We start from the raw sequence: 23,241 nt of genomic DNA, 5'->3' as shown, positions 1-23,241 counted from the left end.
TGCAGAATGGTTTCACTGCCCTAGAAAACACCACGCTTTGCCTACTTATCCCTCTCTCTTCGCCAACTCCTGGCAACCATAGTTTTGCTTTTTAAGAATGTTGTGTAGTTGGAATTACACAGTATGTAGCCTTTTAATATTGGCTTCTTTAACTTAATAAAATATTTAACATTCTCTCATGTCTTTTCATAGCTTGATAGCTCATTTCTTTTTAATGCTGACTAATATTCCATCATCTTGATGTACCACAGTTTATCTATTCACCTACCAAGGGACAATTTGGTTGCTTCCAAGTTTTGACAATTATGAATAAAACTGCTATAAACATCCATATGCAGCTTTTTGTGTGTACACACTTTTTCAACTCATTCGGGAATGAGTGTTCATGTTCCACATCCTTGACAGCTTTTGGTATTGTCAGTGTTCTGAATTTTGCCTGTTCTAAGAGGTGTGTAGAGGTATTTCAGTGTTTTAATTTACATTTCCCTGATGACTTCATTCTAGTGGATTATATGGAGCATTTTTGCATAACATCTGAATATCTTCTTTGGTGAGGATTTGTTAAGATTTTAACCATTTAAAATCTGGCTGCTTACTTTCTTTATTGTTGAATTTTAAGAGTTCTTCATATGTTTTGAGTAACAGTGCTTTATTAGATGTGGGTTTTTTTGGCAAATATTTTCTCCCAGTATGTGGCTTGAATTCTCATTCTCTTAACATTGTCTTTCACAGATAAGAAGTATTCAATTCACTGAATCCCAGCTTATCAAGTATTTCTTTCATGGATCATGCTTTTGGTTTTGAGTCTTAAAAAGGTCACCACCAAACCCAAGATCATTTAGATTTTCTCCTATGTTATCTTCCAAAGGGATCTCCCTTGTGGTATAGTCGCTAAGACTCCGTAATCCCAGTGCAGGGGGCCTGGGTTCAATCCCTGGTCAGGGAACTAAATCCCACATTCCACAACTAACAGTTTCCCCTTCCTGTCCCCTGGTGGCTCACATGGGAAAGAATTGGCCTGCAAAGTGGGAGACCTGGGTTCGATCCCTGGGTTGGGAAAATCCCCTGGAGAAGGAAATGGCAACCCACCCCAGTATTCTTGCCTGGAGATTTCCATGGAGAGAGGAGCCTGGTAGGCTGTAGTCCATGGGGTCACAAAGAGTTGGACACAACTGAGCAACTAACACTTTCACTTTCTTCTAAAAGGTTTATAGTTTTTGTTTGTTTTACATTTAGGTCTATCAACAATTCTGAGTCAGTTTTTATGAAAGATATAAGGTCTATGTCTAGATTCATTCTTTTGCATATGTATATACAGTTTTTCCAGTATCGTTTGTTGAAAAGACTATCTTTTCTTCATCCTAGTAACTTAACTCCTTTGTCAAAGATCAGTTAACTATATTCATGTGAATATATTTCTGGGCTCTCTTTTCTGTTACACTATCTATTCTTTCACTAATAGCATGCTGTCTTTGGTACCATAACTTTATAGTAAATCTTGATGTCAGGTAGAGTCAACCCTCCAAAATTGTTCTTCTCCTTCAATACTGAATTGGCTATTCTGAGTCTTTTGCCTCTCCATATAAACTTTAAAATCAATTTGTCAATACTGACAAAATAACTTGCTGGGATTTTGACTGAAATTACCTGAATCTGTAGATCAAGTTGAGAAGAACTGACATTTTGATAATAATGAGTCTCCCTTCGTATCCTAAGAGGTATGAACATGGAATATCATTCATTTAGCTTTGTGATTTCTTTCATCAGAATTTTACAGTTTTTCTCATAAATATCTTATCCCTATTTTGTTAGATTTATACCTAAGTATTTCATTTTGGAGATGTTAACATAAATGGTATTGAGTTTTAACTTCAACTTCTACTTGTTCTTTACTATTATATAGGAAACTGATTGACTTTTGTGTATTAAACCTATACCCTATAATCTTGTAATAATCACTTATGAGTTTTTTTTTGGGGGGGGGGTTTCTGAAAATCCAAAATGTATCTCTTTCATCTGATGTCTTTTCCCTAATACAATATTTTTTAGATTCATACATGTATAGCATGTATCTCAAGTTTTATTCCTTTATATTTTTGAGTAGATTCCATTGTATAGCTATGCTTTACTGTATTTATCCGTTCTCTTGGAGATATTTCCAGTGTTCAGCTATTGTATTGGTGTTTTCTAATGAGCAGAGACTTCTAATTTAATATGTTACTTCATGGCTCGTGTTTTTCATGTCCAACCTAAAAATCTTTGTCTGCACTAGAGTTATAAGCATATTTTTGTTTTATTGTAGTTCTATTGTTTTAGCATTCACATTTAAATCTATGGTCCATTTCAGGTTAATTTTTGTCTCTGGTGTGAAAAGGTTTATCTTTTTCCCATCTGGTTAATTTTCACAGCATCAATCATTTTTTTAAAAAGCAAGAAAAAGTTCTTTCCCCCACTGAATTGATCTCTTACCTTGATTTTTTAAAGTAATTAACCATATATGTAAGTAACCACGAAATGTGGATACTAAATTTGTCTGGAAGACTCTTCTTCCTCCCACAGCTCTAACCAAGATGAAATCAGCAGTGGGTATCTTCTTTCCTAAAAAGGACTTACGACTTTCTAGAATTTTGTTCATCTCTGTTTGTATACACAGGCATTTTGATCAGCTTTTTAAAAATCATGGTTTTAAACCATTATTTTGTAGCTTACCTAGCTTCTTCTTATTGTTAGGGTGGAAGTGATGGTCTTTGAAACACTTTACAATTTAGCCAGAAGAGAATTCTCGTAGTTCATGAGTTCTTTTCTTGGTGATTGCCTCTCTTTGTTTATTCCGAACATTCTTTATGGAAATCCTACTATTTGGATATTGGACTTCCTGGATTGGTTTTTAGCATTTTCTTAAATATGTCATCCTGTTTTCCAATTCTTTTTACTCTGCTTTCTAGAAGATTTCCTTGACTTTATCTTCCAATATTAATGTTTTCATTTCAGCTATTATGTTTTTAACTTTCAAGAACCCCTCCCCATTCTCTGAATGTTTCTTTTCTATGGTATCTTGTTCTTATTTAATCTCTTCTCTTCTGTCTCTAAGATTAATAGGTTTCTTGTTCTTGCACAGTGTTTCCTTCAGTTGCATTTTTGTCATGGTTTCTTTTGGTCCCTATCATCTGATTGTGGGCTGAATTCTGTGCCCCTCAAATTCATGTGTTGAAGTCTTAACACAAAATGAGACTGTGTTTAGAGATAGAGTCTTTAAAGAGGATATCAGTTTAAAAGAGGTCATTGCTGGTGCTGCTGCTAAGTCACTTCATTTGTATCCTACTCTTAGCGACCCCATGAACTGCAGCCTACCAGGCTCTTCTGTCCATGGGATTTAGGATGACCTAATCCAATATGCTGAAGCTGATGCTGATTCTGAAGCTGATGCTGAATCTGAATCCAGACTGATCTTGAAGCTGAAGCTCCAGTACTTTGGCCACCTGATGTGAAGAGCTGACTCATTAGAAAGGACCCTGATGCTGGGAAAGATTGAAGGCAAGAGGAGAAGGGGATGACAGAGGATAAGATGGTTGGATGGCATCACTGACTCGATGCACATGAGTTTGAGAAAACTCTAGCATTTGGTGATGGACAGGGAAGCCTGGCATGCTGTAGTTCATGCGGTTGCAAAGAGTTGGACACGACTGAATGACTGAACTGAGCTGAATCCAATACAACTGGTGTCCTTACAAGAGATTAAGTTACAGACTTACACAGAGGGAAGATCCTGTGAAGACACAGAAAGAAGATGGTCATCTCCAAGCAAGGAGAAAAGCCTCAGAAGATACCAACCCTACTGACACCTTGATCTTAGACTTCCAGTCTTCTGAATTTGTGACAAGATAAAATTTTGTTGTTTAAGGCACTCAGACTAAACAGCTTTGTTGTGGCAGTATATTAGGAAACTAATATACCTCTCTATGAGGTATTTCTCAGATGTCTCATAATGTTCCCTCATCTGCTCCTAATTAAGAGGAACTAATATGATCACTGAAACTCTGGGTCTGTAGGCAGAACTTGTTGACTTTGAACATCACTGTTCAGTGGTATTACAGGAATATTTTGGGGCAATTTCTGAGGTCAGTATCTTGAAGTCTTTTGAATCTAACTGTTGGCCTGGTTAGATTCTCCAAAGAAGAATTCTCTAAGAGACTGTCTGGAGGGTGAGAGTTTGGCTGCTGCACTCTGGAGAGAAACAAAGTTTGCCTCTACATTTATCATTCAGTATGCATATGGTCACTTAATCCTTGTTTCGAGTCTGGTGCTCCCTTTCTAGATTTTCTGTTTTACCTGCTCCAGAGAATAAACATGCAGAATTCCATAGGGGTGGGGAGCAGCGGTTGCTTAGGAACATGAACGGGAAGAAGGATCTAGAGATGAAACTGCTCTCATTCATTCATGTTATCCTTATTTTCGGGTAAGATCCTTCTCACTTTTGGGCTTCCCTGGTGGCTCAGATGATAAAGATGCCTGCAATGCAGGAGACCTGGGTTCAGTCCCTGGGTTGGGAAGATACCCTGGAGATGGGAATGGCAACCCACTCCAGTATTCTTGCCTGGAGAATTCCATGGGCAGAGGAGCCTGGCCAGCTATCATCAATGGGGTCTCAAACAGTCAGACACGACTGAGTAACTAACACACACACTTCTCACTTTCAGCTGCAGAGGTATGTGATGGTGCCGTTTCTTGTGCATTTTAAAGATTCAGCAGGATAATTCAAATCAACTCTTAGTTTTCCCCACTGCTTTCTAGGGGTTCAGTGCTCTTGTTCTTATTGAATCAGTTTTGACTTGTTCATTTGTTTTTCAGCTTCCAAAATGGTGCTGCTATGGACATCTATCTTGCTCTCCCCATCTTATGGGTTTACGTTTTTTTGTTTTGTTTTTAAGAAAACCCACAGCACATTATTCTCAATGGTGAAAAATTGAAAGCATTTCCCCTAAAGTCAGGAACAAGACAAGGGTGCCCACTCTCACCACTACTATTCAACATAGTTTTGGAAGTTTTAGCCAGAGCAATCAGAGAAGAAAAAGAAATAAAAGGAATCCAGATTGGAAAAGAAGAAGTAAAACTCTCACTGTTTGCAGATGACATGATCCTCTACATAGAAAACCCCAAAGACTCCACCAGAAAATTACTAGAGCTAATCAATTAATATGGTAAAGTTGCAGGACATAATATCAACACACAGAAATCCCTTGCATTCCTATACACTAACAATGAGAAAACAGAGAAATTAAGGAAAAAATTCCATTCACCATTGCAATGAAAAGAATAAAATACTTAGGAAGATATATACCTAAAGAAACAAAAGACCTATATATAGAAAACTATAAAACACTGGTGAAAGAAAACAAAGAGGACACTAATAGATGGAGAAATATACCATGTTCATTGATCGGAAGAATCAATGTAGTGAAAATGAGTATACTACCAAAGGAATCTATAGATTCAATTCAACTCCTATCAAGCTACCAATGGTATTTTTCACAGAGCTAGAACAAATAATTTCACAATTTGTATGGAAATACAAAAAACCTCGAATAGCCAAAGCAATCTTGAGAAAGAAGAATGGAACTGGAGGAATCAATCTGCCTGACTTCAGGCTCTACTACAAAGCCACAGCCAAGACAGTATGGTCCTGGCACAAAGACAGAAATATAGATCAATGGAACAAAATAGAAAGCCCAGAGATAAATCCACACACCTATGGACACCTTATCTTTGACAAAGGAGGCAAGAATATACAATGGAGAAAAGACAAGTGGTGCTGGGAAAACTGGTCAACCACTTGTAAAAGAATGAAACTAGAACACTTTCTAACACCATACACAAAAATAAACAAATCAAAATGGATTAAAGATCTAAACATAAGACCAGAAACTATAAAACTCTCAGAGGCGAACATAGGCAAAACACTCTCCGACATAAATCACAACAGAATCCTCTATGACCCACCTCCCAGAATATTGGAAATAAAAGCAAAAATAAACAGATGGGACCTAATTAAAATTAAAAGCTTCTGCACAACAAAGGAAACTATAAGCAAGGTGAAAAGACAGCCTTCAGATTGGGAGGAAATAATAGCAAATGAAGCAACTGACAAAGAATTAATCTCAAAAATATACAAGCAACTCCTGCAGCTCAATTCCAGAAAAATAAACAATCCAATCAAAAAGTGGGCCAAAGAACTAAACAGACATTTCTCCAAAGAAGACATACAGATGGCTAACAAACACATGAAAAGATGCTCAACATCACTCATTATTAGAGAAATGCAAATCAAGACCACAATGAGGTACCATTTCACGCCAGTCAGAATGGCTGCAGTCCAAAAGTCTATAAACAATAAATACTGGAGAGGGTGTGGAGAAAAAGGAACCCTCTTACACTGTTGGTGGGAATGCAAACTAGTACAGCCATTATGGAGAACAGTGTGGAGATTCCTTAAAAAACTGGAAATAGAACTGCCATATGACCCAGCAATCTCACTGCTGGGCATACACACTGAGGAAACCAGAATTGAAAGAGACACATGTACCCCAATGTTCATCACAGCACTGTTTATAATAGCCAGGACATGGAAGCAACCTAGATGTCCATCAGCAGATGAATGAATAAGAAAGCTGTGGTACATATACACAATGAAATATTACTCAGCCATTAAAAAGAATACATTTGAATCAGTTCTAATGAGGTGGATGAAACTGGAGCCTATTATACAGAGTGAAGGAAGCCAGAAAGAAAAACACCAATACAGTATGCTAATGCATATATATGGAATTTAGAAAGATAGTAATAATAACCCTCTATGTGAGACAGCAAAAGAGACACAGATGTATAGGATAGTCTTTTGGACTCTGTGGGAGAGGGCGAGGGTGGGATGATTTGGGAGAATGGCATTGAAACATGTATAATATCATATGTGAAATGGATCGCCAGTCCAGGTTCGATGCAGGATACAGGGTGCTTGGGGCTGGTGCACTGGGATGAGCCAGAGGGACGGTATGGGGAGGGAGGTGGGAGGGGCGTTCCAGATGGGGAACATGAGTACACCTGTGGCCGATTCATGTTGATGTATGGCAAAACCAATACAATATTGTAAAGTAATTAGCCTGCAATTAAAATAAATACACTTATATAAAAAAAAGAAATCTGCTATTTTAGTTTTAGTGGACTTTTGAGAAGGAATTAAATTAGATACTTGTGTTCAAGCCAATATTAATACATAAGCTGAGCTCATGTTGTCTTCTATAAAAGGACAGTTTTTAAATACAACAATAAAGTTGATTGTAACTACTACTTATCTTGTTATAAGTGATTCAAATACTGTGCCCAGTGACCAAACCAATCTCATACTACCATGTGGCTTATTTTTAGAATGGAAGATACTCAACAGAGAAAAAAAGGGATCAGAACAAAGGTGTCCATAAGTTGATGCATCCGAACATTCCTGAAAAATCTGCATGTAGACTGAATTCTTCCTAACTGAACTGTGTTTTAAAAAGTACAGTGGGACTCTGAGCCTTTAAAGGGAAAGCTGCAAGGGAAGTTTTTCTAGAGTGAAGTTTTGAAATTGCCCAGATTTCCCCTTCAGTTAAGTCCCCAATAGCAGGATTTTCTTCAGATAGAACTCACCTACATTGAGAAAATAAACTTGAAATTCTATTTATCTTCAAATAAAAATATATGGTGATAGGGATGACTTTGGTGCTATTAGTACAAGCTTCACATGAAATAGGGAAGGTCCTAGGCTAAGTGTGGTCATTTCCGAGCCCAGCTCTGCTATGGAACTGGGTCACTGTATTTATTTATTTCTGACTGTGCTGAGTCTTGCAGCAAGCGGTGGCTGCTCCCCAGTTGTGGCACAAGGGCTTCTTCTCACTGCAGCGATTTCTCCTCCTGCAGAGCGTGGGCACTGGGACACTCGGGCGTCAGCAGATATAGCACATGGGCTCCGTATCTGCAGCTCCCAGCTCCAGAGGACAGGCTCAAAAGCTGTGGTGAAGGGGCTTAGCCGCTTTGCGGGGCCGCAAGTGGGATCTTCCAGGGTCGGGGATCCAGCCCCTTGTCTCCTGTGCCTCCTGCACTGGCAGGTGGATTCTTTACCATGGAGCCACCAGGGTTTTGAAGAACAGGTGTTTTAAATCTTAACACAGTCCAATTTAAGAAATTTCACTTTTATTAGTGCTTTTCATATCCTCTTAAGAAATACTTGACTATTACCAAGTAATGATGATATAGCCTATGTTTTCTTCTTAAAATCTAGAAAACATTCTGAAAAGCTAGAAAGTGCTCTGAAATCTAGAAATCTTTCTAAAAAATTTGTTTCCTTCTTATCTTTAACATTTAGATTCATTGCCTATAGAATTAATTTTGCACATAGTGCAGGAATGGGCAAAGATACATTTTCCATATGTATCTGCAATTGAACTGGTACTATTTACCAAAAGTAATTGTACCAGTTATCAGTTCATCGCCTCTCAGCCCCCAATGCACCTTGCAGTGCTCTCTGCAACAGCGGACAGAGCTCTTTAGGCAGCTCTCCGTTAAGGGGGCACCATAGTAACCTTCCGGAGAAGGCAATGGCATCCCACTCCAGTACACTTGCCTGGGAAATCCCATGGATGGAGGAGCCTCGGTCCATGGGGTCGCAAAGAGTCGGACACAGCTGAGCGACTTCACTTTCACTTTTCACTTTCATGCATTGGAGAAGGAAATGGCAACTCACTCCAATGTTCTTGCCTGGAGAATCCCAGGGACAGAGGAGCCTGGGGGCTTCCGTTTATGGGGTCCCACAGACTCAGGCATGACTGACGCGACTTAGCAGCAGCAGCATGGTAACCTTCAGCTTCCCTCATAGCTAATTCGGTAAAGAATCTGCCTGCAATGCAGGACACCTGGGTTTGATCCCTGGGTTGGGAAGATCCCCTGGAGAAAAAAATGGCAATCCACTCCAGTATTCTCTCTTGGAGACTCCCGTGGACAGAGGAGCCTGGCGGGCTACAATCTATGGGGTCACAAGAGTCCACACAGCTGAACGACTAAAGAGCGAGAGAGAGGGGGTAACCTTTCTCAGCAGAGAGACAGCTGGAGGGAGACCGCCAGGGAAAAGGGCTGTCCTGTGCCTTCCAGGGGCTGCGTACTGAGTCAGCACTGCGAGGGGGGACACCCAGCAATGCTCACCGAAGCCACACGGCCAGGACGCGTTTTCTTTGGCAACGTGGCAACCCCAGCCCGGCCTGCTTCTCCTCTCCCTGTGGCCTTCTTGGAGACGGCACAGTCCCGGCCTCCCATCTGCGTCAGCACCTCCGCTCCTCCTGCACGCTTCACTCCCAGCTTCAAGCTGTGGCTCGTCTGCCTCCCAGGGTTGCTTTCTGCTGGCTCAGCAACCGTGGTCCAGCTCTGCTCTAGGCAAGGCCAGGAACTACTCTGCCAGGGGTGGGAGCTAGGCTGGGACCTGGGACCCTTTACTGGAGTGCTTGCGCTTGCACACAGATGTCTCCTCCATCTATACTCCAGCAATGGGAAACCGAGAAGCTACAAGGGACTCAAAATAACTGTCTGCAGGAGCGAATGGGGCAATTATGAGCAATACGATTCGAAAAGGCCACAAATCAACTGCCCCTTCTAAGTGCCAGGAGCATGATTCCTGTTTACAGCACCACCAGGAGGGTGTGAGAAGACCACCTAAAGCATTCCTCTGGCCAGGCCCACCAATGCTCCACCCTCAGCCCATTTAAAGAACCAGCCCACTCTCCTCCAAGACCCAGTTAGGCGCCTGTTAACATGTTCTCACGGTGAAGTCTTACCTGAATTGCTCATCAGACCTCTTCATTTCTACTGATTAGAGTCCAAGGACCATGGTTGATAACACTTTCCAGTTTATTCCTCCTTGGGCACTCTTCCCCAGTCCTAGGATTCTGTTGTAAGTTATATTTTCTCTTTTATCATGGCTTAATAGTATAGCTTTATATTAAACTTCCCTTGTTTAAATCACGTGTGGTTTCTGTTCCCGACTGGACACTAACTGATACACTACCATCACTGCCTATTGCCGTGTGGCACAGGTCCCTAGATCTGTGTTGGTGATTGCGTGGAGTCTGTTCTGTTCAATTTGTCTTTGTCTGTCCTTCAGCCCCTGCTTTATCATCCATTTTACAATATTTCCAGGGGCTTCCTGGCTGGTCCATTGGTTGAGAGTTCGCCTGCCAATGCAGGGGACACGGATTCAATCGCTGGTCCAGGAAGATCCTGCATGACTTGGGGCAACTGAGCCCAGGTGCCGCAATAAGAAAAGCTCCCACAATGAGAGGCCCACTTACCACAACCAGAGAGAGTCCACACGCAGCAAGGAAGGCCCAGTGCAGCCAAAAATAAACCAACCAGTTAATTTAAAAATATTTTCAAATTTTTGTTTGTAATTTTTCAACCTGGGTTATTTATAACTGTAGCCTTTAATTTCTAGGCAGCTGGACATTTTCTAATATACTATAGTTACTGTTTTCTATGAACAAGAACATACTCTGTCCTGTCACAAAGAAATAGACTGTGGCTTTCTTTCTGGCCCAGCATGTAGTTGATTTTGATTTGTGTATTTGATGGGAATGTTAACATTTTACCAGATGTTCTCAGCGTGTTAATTAGATCAAGTTTGTTGATTGTCTTATTCAGATCATCTGTACCTGAATCCTTTTTTATAATATTTTGTGGTCTGCTGCTTCTGTTATTAAAAGAGGTGAGTTTTAGTCTTCTACTACAGTGAATCTGCATTTTAGTTTTGGAAAATTTTTCTGTGGTAAATTATTTTCCATGATTCTAGTCCAAACTTTCTATGTACTTATATTTAAAGTGTATTCCTTGTAAGCAGCTTAAGGATCAGTCTATATCTGGCTCACCTCAGGCCCTAGAATGTAAACATGGAAACTGCTTCTGGCCTTTCCTCTGAGAGCTTGGTGGGTCTTTATCTCAACCCTAAGGTACTGCAGGAATGTCCTCTCCATTTTTTCACTGATTTTTAGTTTAGCATTTTCTTCTGTGCAGTTTAAAAATTTGATCAGTTCTTACCAGGTCTTTCTTCTTGTTGGGCCCTGCTGTCATCATAGGATGTGAGAGCTCCCCCTTCTGGTCTCCTATCCTATTTAATTGAGGTTTCTGTTTATTAATTTTTTTTTTAACAGAAGATAGGAAAGGAGGGAGAATTCAGCAAACCATAAACAAAGTGAAAAGGCAACCACATATGTGCAAATGAAGTGACCAATAAGGGATTAATCTCCAAAATATACAACAGCTCATGCAGCTCAATAACAAAAACAAACAACACAATCAAAAAATGGGCAGGTCTAAATAGACGCGTTTCCAAAGATAGCCACGAAGCACATGCAAAGATGCTCAATATCACTAATTAGTAGCGAAATGCAAATCAAAACTCCGATGAGGTGATCAGCTCACATTGGTCAGAGAGGGTACCTACCTGCTAAGTTGATTCAGTGTCTGACTCTTTGTGACTCCATGGATTGAAGCCCACCAGGCTCCTCTGTCCATGGGATTCTCCAGGCAAGAATACTGGAGTGGGTTGCCATGCCCTCTCTCCTCCAGGGGATCTTCCCAATCCAAGTATCGAACCCACATCTGTTAAGTCTCCTGCATTGGCAGGTGGGTTCTTTACCACTAGTGCCACCAGAGTGGCCACCATCAAAATATCTTCAAACAATATACGCTGGAGAGGGTGTGGAGAAAAGGGAACCCTCCTAAACTGCTAGTGAGAATGTAAATTGGTAGAGCCACAATAGAGGACATTATAGAGATCCCTTTAAAAAACTAAAAACAGAAGTACCATATGACCTCACAATCCCACTACGAGGGATAAATCTAAAGAAAATCATTATTCATAAAGATACATGCACCCAAATGTTCAGTGAAGCACCATTTACAGTAGACAGAAGACAGAAGCAGCCTAAGTGTCCATCAACAGAGGGATGGATAAAGATGTGGTACATATACACAATGGAATATCACTCAGGCATAAAAAGAACAAAATAAGGCCATTTGCAGCAACATGGATGGACCTAGAGATCGTCATACTGAGTGAAGTAAGTCAGAGAAAGAGGAATGTCATATGCTATTGCTTGTATATGGAATCTAAAAAAATGTACAAAGTAACTTATTTCCAGAACAGAAATAGAGTCATGATGTAGAAAACAATTTTGTGGTTATCAGGGAGGGGAATGGGGGAGAAGGATACAATGGGGCATTGGGATTGACATATACACACTGCTGCTGCTGCTAAGTTGCTTCAGTCATGTCTGACTCTGTGTGACCCCATAGATGGAAGCCCATCAGGCTCCCCTGTCCCTGGGATTCCCCAGGCAAGAACGCTGGAGTGGGTTGCCATTTCCTTCTCCAGTGCATCAAAGTGAAAAGTGAAAGTGAAGTCGCTTAGTCCTGTCTGACTCTTCATGACTCATGGACTGCAGCCTACCAGGCTCCTCCATCCATGGGATTTTCCAGGCAACAGTACTGGAGTGGGGAGCCATTGCCTTCTCCACATATACACACTACTATATATAAAATATTGTGGCTTGGCCAAAAAGTTCATTCATTCAGGTTTGTAATATCGTACAAAAACCCAAACAAACATTTTGGCCAACCCAGTAAAGTGAAAGTGTAAGTTGTTCAGTCGTGTCCAGCTCTTTGTGACCCCCTGGACTGTAGCCTACCAGACTCCTCTGTCCATGGAATTCTGCAGGACAGGATACTGGAGTGCATAGCCGTTCCCTTCTCCGGGGGGTCTTCCCAACCCAGGGATAGAATCCAGATCTCCCGCGTTGCAGGTGGATTCTTTACCATCTGAACAACCAGGGAAGCCCAAATAGCTAACTACTATATAGCATAGGAAACTCTACTCAATACTCTGTAATGACCCATATGGGAAAAACATCCAAAAAAGAGTGGATATATAAAACTGATTCACTTTGCTGTATAGCAGAAACTAAAATCAACTCTACCCTAATACAAATATTTTCAAAAACTGAAAATAAGATTACAGAGAATTTATAACAAATATAAATATTATATCAATAAAATAAAAGGAATTAACATGAAATAAAGGTCTTCTGGAAAAGATGGAGTAAATGCACTTCTCCCTGTTCTTCCCACTAAGCAGAGTTATAACCTCTGGATACTATACATCAAATAAGCACAAGAAGACACTGAGAGGTGGAGAAAAGCGGTCAGGCTGGCTGGGACCGCAGGACCAAACAGCAACACAGAGGCAGGTTCCTCGGGTTTCCTTTCCGCCTCCTGTGTCCAACAGTGGGAGCTGGAGAAGCCAGCAATCCAGAAATAACGACGACACAGACAGCCCTCCAAAAAGCCTGCTCTGTCTAGAACATGACTTCTAGGTGATAACTCCCCTACTCCAGTCAAGTACTGTGGCAAAAACAAGGGCCTCACCCTACTCTTGTAGCCAAAATATAAGAGGGGCCTAGACGCTCACAAGTTGTGACAAGATACACCCCCACCCGCAGTGGGTTGGTGGTGTAGAGACGCTGGACTGGGGAGCTGAGACTTTTATAGCCTCCCAACAACAGTGAGTCCTTATCCCACTCTGCAGTGTCAGAGGGAGTATGGAAGCACCAGTGTGGTGTTTGTGTCAGCGAACATCTAGTGGGGACCCTGAGCTCTTACAGTAATGGGGCACCTTCTGTCCCTGGGTGTCAGCACAGGCAAAGTAGGGTGGCTGGACTTCACCTCCAGTAAGCAGTAAGTAGACACCAATAAGACAGAAGACCTGAATAAAAGCTAGTGTCTCATAACACAGTACTCACAGTGTTCAGGATTCAGTTGAAAATCATTGTCAGAAAATCTCAACTTGAATGAGAAAATACAATCGACAAACACCAATTTTGAGAAGATTCAGAAGTTGGAATTATGTGACAAGGAAATTTAAGAAACTAATTTGGAAGAAGATTTACAATACGTAGGGAAAAACGTATAGTACGTCCTCTGTACTCTGTACCCCTAATCCCACAAAGGTAGCATTTTGCGTGACTATAATATCAGATCCATGATACTGACATTAGTACAACCCACAGAGTTTATTAAGGTGTTGCCAGTTGTATAAACAGCCATGTGCATGCGTGTGTGTGTGTGTGGTTCTATGAAATTTGTCACATAGGAGTTTTGAGATCCACAGCATCTTGAGATCCAGAACTGCTCCGTCACCGCAAGGCTCCCTTGGGCTACGCTTTTGGAGCCACCCCTCCCTCAAATCCTAACTCCTAGAAACCACCCACTTGTTTCTCACGTCTATAATCACATGAGTTTAAGAGACCTGGGTTGGATCCCTTGGGTTGGGAAGGGCCGCTGGAGAAGGGAAAGCCTACCCACTCCAGTATTCTGGCCTGGAGATTCCTGGAGATTCCATGGACTGTATCGCCCATGGGGTCACAAAGAGTCAGACACGACTAAGCAACTTTTACTTTCAAGAATATTATAGAAATGGAATCATTCAGTATGTAACTTTTGGAGATTGGTTTTTCTCACTCAGCATAATTTCCTTAAGATCTATCCTGGTTGTTGTGTGTAATTTATTTCTTTTATTACTGAATAGAATTCCATGATACAGATGTACAAATTTGTTTAACCATTCATCCATTGAAGAATGGAATTGTTTCCAGTTGGAGTTATTATTTTTCTTTCTTTAAAAAATTATTTATTAAACATCTTTATAGAGCAGCATCCAAACTCCAGATCCAGTGGCCAAGGAGACCTATTTTGCTGTGGGTACCAGCTGGGGCATGCAGGCGGCTCAGGCTTCCCACTCTTCTGTTTAGAGACGAGGGTGGCGGGCAGTGTTTCACCTTTGGCTTCCACAAAGGTGGAAGAGGCTTCTGAGGGCCAGTCTTACTAATTGGGTCTCAAGGCAGCACGCTCTTTCCCTTGACGCCCAGCACACCCTGTCTGAACAGCACAGGGCACGTGGCAGGCTCAACATAGTAGCTAAGAGGTCCCCACTGTGGCTCATGAGGCCATCTGCATGGACTTAGCCATGCATGGATTCAGCCCTCTGTCCTCAGAGTTTCCCAGACACTACCACCTTGCAGCCTTTGGCCCCACTCTCCAGGAAGAACTGCAGCGTACCACAGCAGGCCCGCCGCACAGGAGGGTGGAGGACCAACCAGTCTGTAACACAGAGACTCTGCCTGGGCAATGGCACACGGACCTTCTGTGGCTACCTTTTCAGCATAAAGCTCTACACACTGCCATCAGGGAAGCCAAATCTCTTCTGAACCACAGCAGTCAATTCCCAGAATCCACCGGCCCTTCTCACCAAGAACATTCTGTGTCCTGGTGGCCAAGATAATGATTTCTGTCCTGGTTGGAATAACATGGACCTCACCTCAGCCAGCTCCTCAGTGAAAAACTCATTCAGTTCAGCTTTGAAGATGCCATCAGCGACAAACTTCCTCTTCTTAGGCCCAGTTGGAGTTATTATTGATAAATCTACTGTGCACACTTATATATACATTTTTGTGTGAATTGAAGCTTCGATTTCTCAGGGATAAATTCTCAAGTGCAGTTCGTGATTCATATGGTAGTTACCTCTTTAGTTTGTTTTTTGTTTTTTAATTGCTAAACTGTTTTCCAGAATGGATGGTTATTTTACATTCCTACAAGCAATAAATGAGTGATGAAGTCTCTCTGCCTCTTCACTAACATTTGGTGTTATCAATATTTTTTATTTTAATTATTTTGGAAGGTGTGTAGTAATATCTCATTGTGGTTTGAATTTGTAAATTCAAATGACTACTGATATTGAACATCTTTTCCCGTGCTTATTTTCCATCTATATATCTTCATGAATAGAAATATCTGTTCATAGCTTTTCCCCATTTTCTAATTCAATTGTTTTCTTGATATTGAATTTTGAGAGTTCTCTGTATATTCTGCATACAAGTCCCTTGTCAAATATATGATTTGCAAAACTTTTTCTTAGTCTGTGGATATGCTTGCCTTTTCATCCTCTTAACAAAGTCTTTCACAGAGAAAATATTTTAATTTTGATAAGATAAATTTATCAATATTTTTCTCTTATGGAGCATACTTTTGAGCTTCCCTGGTAGCTCAGAGGTTAAAGCGTCTGCCTGCAATGCAGGAGACCTGGGTTCTTGGTGTCAAGTGTAAGAATTCCTTGTCTGAGCACAAGAACCTGAAGTCTTTCTCCCATTTTTTTTTTTTTCCTCTAACAGTTTTTATTTTACACTTTTAAGTCTGTGATTCATATAGACATGATATTTGGGTTGAGGCTCATTTAATGTCTCGTTTCTCTAGCACATTTTCTTGAAAATGCTATCTTTCCTTGTTTGAATGGCTTTTCACCTTTGTCAAAATAAGTTGGACATTTGTGTAGATGAATTTCTGGGATCCCTCTTTGGTTCTGTTAATCTATGTGTCTATCCCCCGCCAGGCTTCCCTGGTGGCTCAGATGGTAAAGAATCCACCTGCAATGCAGGGACCCAGGTTCAACCCCTGGGTCATGAACATCATCTGAAGAGAATGAGAGAGCTAATTCTTAGGTAGGTGGGTAAGGAGTCTGGTGCTCTTGAGGAGGAGTAAAGGACAAACTTTTTTTTTCTACTCTCCTTCTCAGTCGAACTTTCCTGGTGTCTCAGACAGTAAAGCGTCTGTCTACAATGCAGGAGACCTGGGTTCGATCCCTGGGTCGGGAAGATTCCCTGGAGAAGGAAATGGCAACCCACTCCAGTACTCTCGCCTAGAAAATCCTATGGAAGGAGGAGCCTAGTGCAGGCTACCGTCCATGGGGTTGCAAAGAGTCAGACACTACTGAGTGACTTCACTTACCCTCTTACCTCTTCTTAGTCAAGATTTTTTTTCTTAAACTCTGAGTTGTTATGGCAACAATCTATTTCTTCTAAGACTAACTTTCTTTAAGCCCAGAGCTAATGATTACAAAATAAAACAACTCATCTTACTGAGGGGTATGTTTATCCTTAAACTCTGTACAAACAGTTATATAACAATAATGTATCTTGCTCAAGGACAAGTTTCTCCTTCTTAAGAACCTTCTGACTAATCCTGTTATCTTAAGATGCATGTTGTGGGACTGGGTCTGGTAAGACCTTTCTGTTGTTAGTAACCAACTGATAAAGTATATAAAAAACCTTGATAAGACAGGCCAGTGGGGCACTCTCTGCCCCTTCTGATGTCTGTGTCTCTCTCTATCCCTTTTTCACTGTGATAAAACTTTTGCCATGTGAAGCTCTAAGTGCCTAAAGCCTTGTCTCTGGTCCCAAAGCTAATTTCTCTTCTTCAGAGGTCACAAATCCCACACCGCTCACCAAAAGCTATCAGGAATGGCTCCCCACTCCAGTATTCTTGCCTGGATAATTCCAAGGACAGAAGAGTTTGGTGGGCTATAGTCTATGAGGTCACAAACAGTCAGACATGACTGAGCAACTGAGCACACACACACATACACACAGACATCCCTCTACCAATACCACTCTGTCCTGGTTACTGTAAAGCTACATAGTAAGCTTTCAGCTTAGTTCAGCTCAGTTCAGTCGCTCAGTCGTGTCTGACTCTTTGTGACCCCATGAATCACAGCACTCCAGGCTTCCCTGTCCATCACCATCTTCCAGAGTTCACTCAAACTTATGTCCATCGAGTCGGTGATGCCATCCAGCTATCTCATTCTCTGTCATCCCCTTCTCCTCCTGCCCCCAATCCCTCCCAGCATCAAAGTCTTTTCCAATGAGTCAACTCTTCGCATGAGGTGTCCAAAGTACTGGAATTTCAGCTTTAGCATCATTCCTTCCAAAGAACACCCAGGACCGATCTCCTTTAGAATGGACTGGTTGGATCTCCTTGCAGTCAAAGGGACTCTCAAGAGTCTTCTCCAACACCACAGTTCAAAAGCATCAATTCTTTGGTGCTCAGCTTTCTTCACAGTCGAACTCTCACATCCATACATGACCACAGGAAAAACCATAGCCTCGACTAGACGGACCTTTGTTGGCAAAGTAATGTCTCTGCTTTTCATTATGCTATCTAGGTTGGTCATAACTTTTCTTCCAAGGAGTAAGTGTCTTTTAATTTCATGGCTGCAATCACCATCTGCAGCGATTTTGGAGCCCCAAAAAATAAAATAAAAAATCAGCCACTGTTTCCACTGTTTCCCCATCTATTTCCCATGAAGTGATGGGACCAGATGCCATGATCTTAGTCTTCTGAATGTTGAGCTTTAAGCCAACTTTTTCACTCTCCTCTTTCACTTTCATCAAGAGGCTTTTTAGTTCCTCTTCACTTTCTGCCATAAGGGTGGTGTCATCTGCAAATCTGAGGTGATTGATATTTTTCCCGGCAATCTTGATTCCAGCATTTCTCATGGTGTACTCTGCATATAAGTTAAATAAGCAGGATGACAATATACAGCCTTGACGTACTCCTTTTCCTATTTTTAGTATCAGGTAAAGTTTTTCCTCCCACTTTATTCTTTTCAAGGTTGTTTTACCTACTCTACTGCCATACCTTCCCATATAGATTTTACAAAAAGCTTGTTGATGTCCACAAAAACAAATAAAATTAAGTGGTGGTTTGAGAGAAACTTTATTAAAACTAGAGATCAGTTTGCAGAGAATCAACATCTTTACTAAGTTGAGTCTTCCAATCCATGAACATAGGACTTATCTTCTATTTTTTAAGTCTTTCTCTATTTCTTTCCTTGGAATTTTGCAAATTTCAGTATACAGACCCTGAATGTGTTACACTTATAGCTAAGTGTTTCATTTTATTGGAAAATTGGAAATGGCATCATGGTTTAAATTGGTTTCTACATGTTCATTTTTAATAAGTAGAATTTCAGTTAATTCTTTATATGATGATTTTATGTCCTCTGACCTGATGAATTCATATGTGGTAAAATTTTGTGAGGATTTTGTAGATTCATTAGTATTTTTTACATAGATAATGTTATCAGGAAATAAGGAGTTTTTCCCTTCCTTTTTAGTCTGTGAGCCTTTTGTTTCTTTTTACTGTCTTATTACAGCAGTTAGGGCCTCCAATGCCATGTTGCCAGGTGGTCAGAATAGCAGCGCTAAGAGGAGGCATCCTTGCCTCGATCAGTCTTAGGGGGAAAGCATTGTCTTTCCTTTAACTACGATGTTAGGTTACTTTGTAGGTGCTCTTCATTAAGTTTAAGGATTTCCCTCTATTACTAGATTGATGAGTTTTTATAATGTCTTTGATAGATTTTGTCCAATGCTCTTCCTGCATTGATTGATAAATCATATATTTTTTTTCTTAACTTGTTCATATGGTTGCTGCTGCTGCTGCTGCTGCTGCTAAGTCACTTCAGTCATGTCCAACTCTGTGCAACCCCATAGACAGCAGCTCACCAGGCTCCCCCTGTCCCTGGGATTCTCCAGGCAAGAATACTGGAGTGGGTTGCCATTTCTTTCTCCAATACATGGAAGTGAAAAGTGAAAATGAAGTCACTCAGTCATGCCCAACTGTTAGTGACCCCATGGACTGCAGCCTACCAGGCTCCTCCGTCCATGGGATTTTCCAGGCAAGAGTATTGGAGTGGGGTGTCATTGCTTAGGGTAATTGATTTTCAAACATTGATCCAGTCTCACATAGCAGGAATAATCACATGTGGTAATGGTATGTAATTTTAAAAAAACACAATGCTGGGTTCAATTTGTTAGCATTCTATTGAGGAATTTTGCAACAAAGTCATGGGAGATTTTGATAGATGATTGTATTTTCTTGTACTGTATTTGTGGTAATTTTTGAGGCAATTCTGGTTTCAGAAATGTTTTCACCTTCTTATCTTGCTGGAAGAGATTGTGTTAAATTGGTGTTAACTTTTAAACATGTTTGGTAATTCTTACAAGTTAAACTGTATGGGATAGCATATTTCCTTTTGGGGGGCTTTCTAGTTAGAAACTCTTATTTCTTTTATAGGTACAGTGCTGCTCAAGTTATCTACTTTACCTTTGCTAAGTAGTAGTAGTAGGTTGGAGAAGGCAATGGCAACCTACTCCAGTACTCTTGCCTGGAAAATCCCATGGACAGAGGAGCCTGGTAGGTTGCAGTCCATGGGGTCATGGAGAGTCGGACAGGACTGAGCGACTTCACTTTCACTTTTCACTTTGATGCATTGGAGAAGGAAATGACACCCCACTCCAGTGTTCTTGCCTGGAGAATCCCAGGGACAGGGGAGCCTGGTGAGCTGCTGTCTCTGGGGTTGAACAGAGTCGGACATGACTGAAGCAACTTAGCAGGAGCAGTAGGTTGCAATTTTCAAGGAATTGGTCCATTTCTTCTGAGTTATTGAATTTATGAAATTAAGTTGTTTATAGTATTCTCTTACTGTCTTTTTAAAAGATTCAAGGTCTATAATTGTAGCACCTATGTCATTCTTGATATTGATTATTGTATATTATCTTTTTAAGTCTTTCCATTTTATTGACTCTTTTCAGAGAATCAGCTCATTTCATTGCCTTTTTTTATTGTTTTTGCTTTCACTTTTATTCACTTCTACTTTCATTTTATTATTTGCTTCTTGACAAGCATTTTAAAGCAGTTCTCAATTTTAAAAATGCCTCAAGGACAGCTACAAACATGCTTGAAATAAATGAAAATGTGAAAAAGTTTCAGCAAAGTAATAAAGACATAAAGGAAAACCAAATAGAAATCTTAGATTAAAAAATACAATAACCAAAATTTTAAAACTCAGTGGAGTTTTACGTTGTTTCTCTCAACAACAAAATGGAGATGACAGAGTAAAGAATTCATGATCTGGAAATTAATACAGTAAAAATTGTCCAGTCTAAACAACAAAGAGAAAATAGAGTGAATAAAACTAAAACCAAAACCATGAGCAAACCAAAACCTCAGGGGCCTACGGGAGTCTAATGAAAGTGCTGACGTTTGTGTCATTTGAGTTCCAAGTGAAAAGAATAAAAAGACGGGGCTGAAAAAGCATTCAAATAAATAATGACTGAAAATTTCTCAGATTCAGTAAAAGACATAAGCATACAGACTTTAAAAGCTAAGCAAACACAATACAGGATAAACCCAAAGAAATTCATTATCAGTACATGTCATAATCAAACTTAAAAACAAAAAACAAAGGGAAAATTCTTGTAGCAGCAAGACACAAATAATAACTATCAATAGGGTATAAATCATTCAAATCACAGCAGATTTCTCATTGGAAACCATGAAAACCAGAAGGAAGCTGACACAATAGTTTCCAAGTGCTGAAAGAAAATAACTATAATTTTATAGTTATTTAGATATATATTTATTCTGTAATTCTATGTTCAGTGAACCTGTCCTTCAGAAATGCAGGGAAAATGAAAATATTATCAGGTAAAGAAAATGAAATATTATAAGCACCTACCCTAAACAATGTTCAAAGAGAGTCCTTGAAACAGAAAAACACAATAAAATAAGGAATCTTAGAATTTCAAGACAGAAGAGAATACAACAAAAAGGGTATGGGTGAAAGCAAAGATGTAGCCTTCTTTGTTCAACTTTTCTAAATTAAGTTTGAGGATTGGAGCAAAAATTATAACATTATCTGATGTGATTCTCAAAGTATATACAGGAAATATTTAAACAATTATAAATGGAGGATGGTAAAGAGACAGAAGGAAATAAGATTCTCGCACGTCACTTGAACTTGTAAAAATGCCAAAACCAGTGATCAGTTATGTATGTAAAACGCAATACTCAGAGCAAGCAATAAAAAAATAAGGGAAAGAATAAAGTAACAAAGGAGCAAGAAAAGAACCTTCCAAATTTTTCTTTATCAGCTCTACACAATATTTATACAAAGAACATTTAGAACAAAAGTAGAAAACTGTAGAAAAATACTTTAATAAAATTCATTCTAAAATATTTAACAGAATATTAGCAAAAACATATTTTGAGTAAATTTTAAAATAATACATCATGACCAAGAGTTGGTTCCCTGAATGCCAGGCTAGCCCAGTGGTGGTGGTTTAGTCACTAAGTCATGTCTGACTCTTGAGACCCCATGGACTGTAGCTTGCCAGGCTCCTCTGTCCATGGGATCTTCTAGGCCAGAATACTGGAGTGGGTTGCCATTTCCTCCTCCAGGAGAGCTTCCCAACCCAGGAATTGAACCTGGCATCCTGCATTGCAGGCAGATAGCCAGTAGTAAGAAACTAATATGAGATCACATTAACAGAGTAAAAAACTACTAGATCAGCACCCCAAGAAATGTAATTCAATATCCACATCCATTCCTGATTTTTAGGAAGAGCTGAAAACCCATGTCCAAGGAGTGGTGGCTGTGTGGGTGCAAGAGGGCCAAGAGGAGCGACTCCACGTTCAAGGTCAGGACGGGTGGCCGTGAGGAGATACCCCTCATGCAAGGTAAGGAGCAGCAGCTGCGCTTTGCTGGAGAAGGCGTGAAGAGATACCCCATGCCCAAGGTAAGAGAAACCCAAGTAAGATGGTGGGTGTTGCAAGAGGGCATCAGAGGGCAGACATACTGAAACCATAATCACACAAAACTAGCCAATCTGATCACACAGACCACAGCCTTGTCGAACTCAATGAAACTAAGCCATGCCGTGAGGGGTCATCCAAGATGGGAGGGTCATGGTGGAGAGGTCTGAAAGAATGTGGTCCACTGGAGAAAGGAATGGTAAACCACTTCATATTCTTGCCTTGAGAACCCCATGAACAGTATGAAAAGGCAAAAATGATAGGATACTGAAAGGGGAACTCCCCAGGTTGGTAGGTGCCCAATATGCTAATGGAGTTCAGTGGAGAAATAACTCCAGAAAGAATGAAGGGATGGAGCCAAAGCAAAAACAATACCCAGTTGTGGATGTGACTGGTGATAGAAGCAAGGTCCGAAGCTGTAAAGAGCCATATTGCATAGGAACCTGGAATGTCAGGTCCATGAATCAAGGCAAATTAGAAGTGGTCAAACGAGATGGCAAGAGTGAATGTCGACATTCTAGGAATTAGCGAACTAAAATGGACTGGAATGGGTGACTTTAACTCAGATGACCATTATATCTACTACTGTGGGCAGGAATCCCTTAGAAGAAATGGAGTAGCCATCATGGGTCAACAAAAGAGTCCGAAATGCAGTACTTGGATGCAATCTCAAAAACGACAGAATGATCT

At 40.5% G+C, this 23,241-nt stretch overlaps 1 pseudogene; it reads right to left on the bottom strand.

The window, feature by feature from the left end:
- On the bottom strand, positions 13,272-19,133 carry LOC102180157 (annotated as a pseudogene).

The sequence above is a fragment of the Capra hircus genome, chromosome 21 (genome assembly GCF_001704415.2).
Source record: "Capra hircus breed San Clemente chromosome 21, ASM170441v1, whole genome shotgun sequence".
NCBI classification, from domain to species: Eukaryota; Metazoa; Chordata; class Mammalia; order Artiodactyla; family Bovidae; genus Capra; species Capra hircus.
This window is presented reverse-complemented; position numbering and strand designations above follow the sequence as displayed.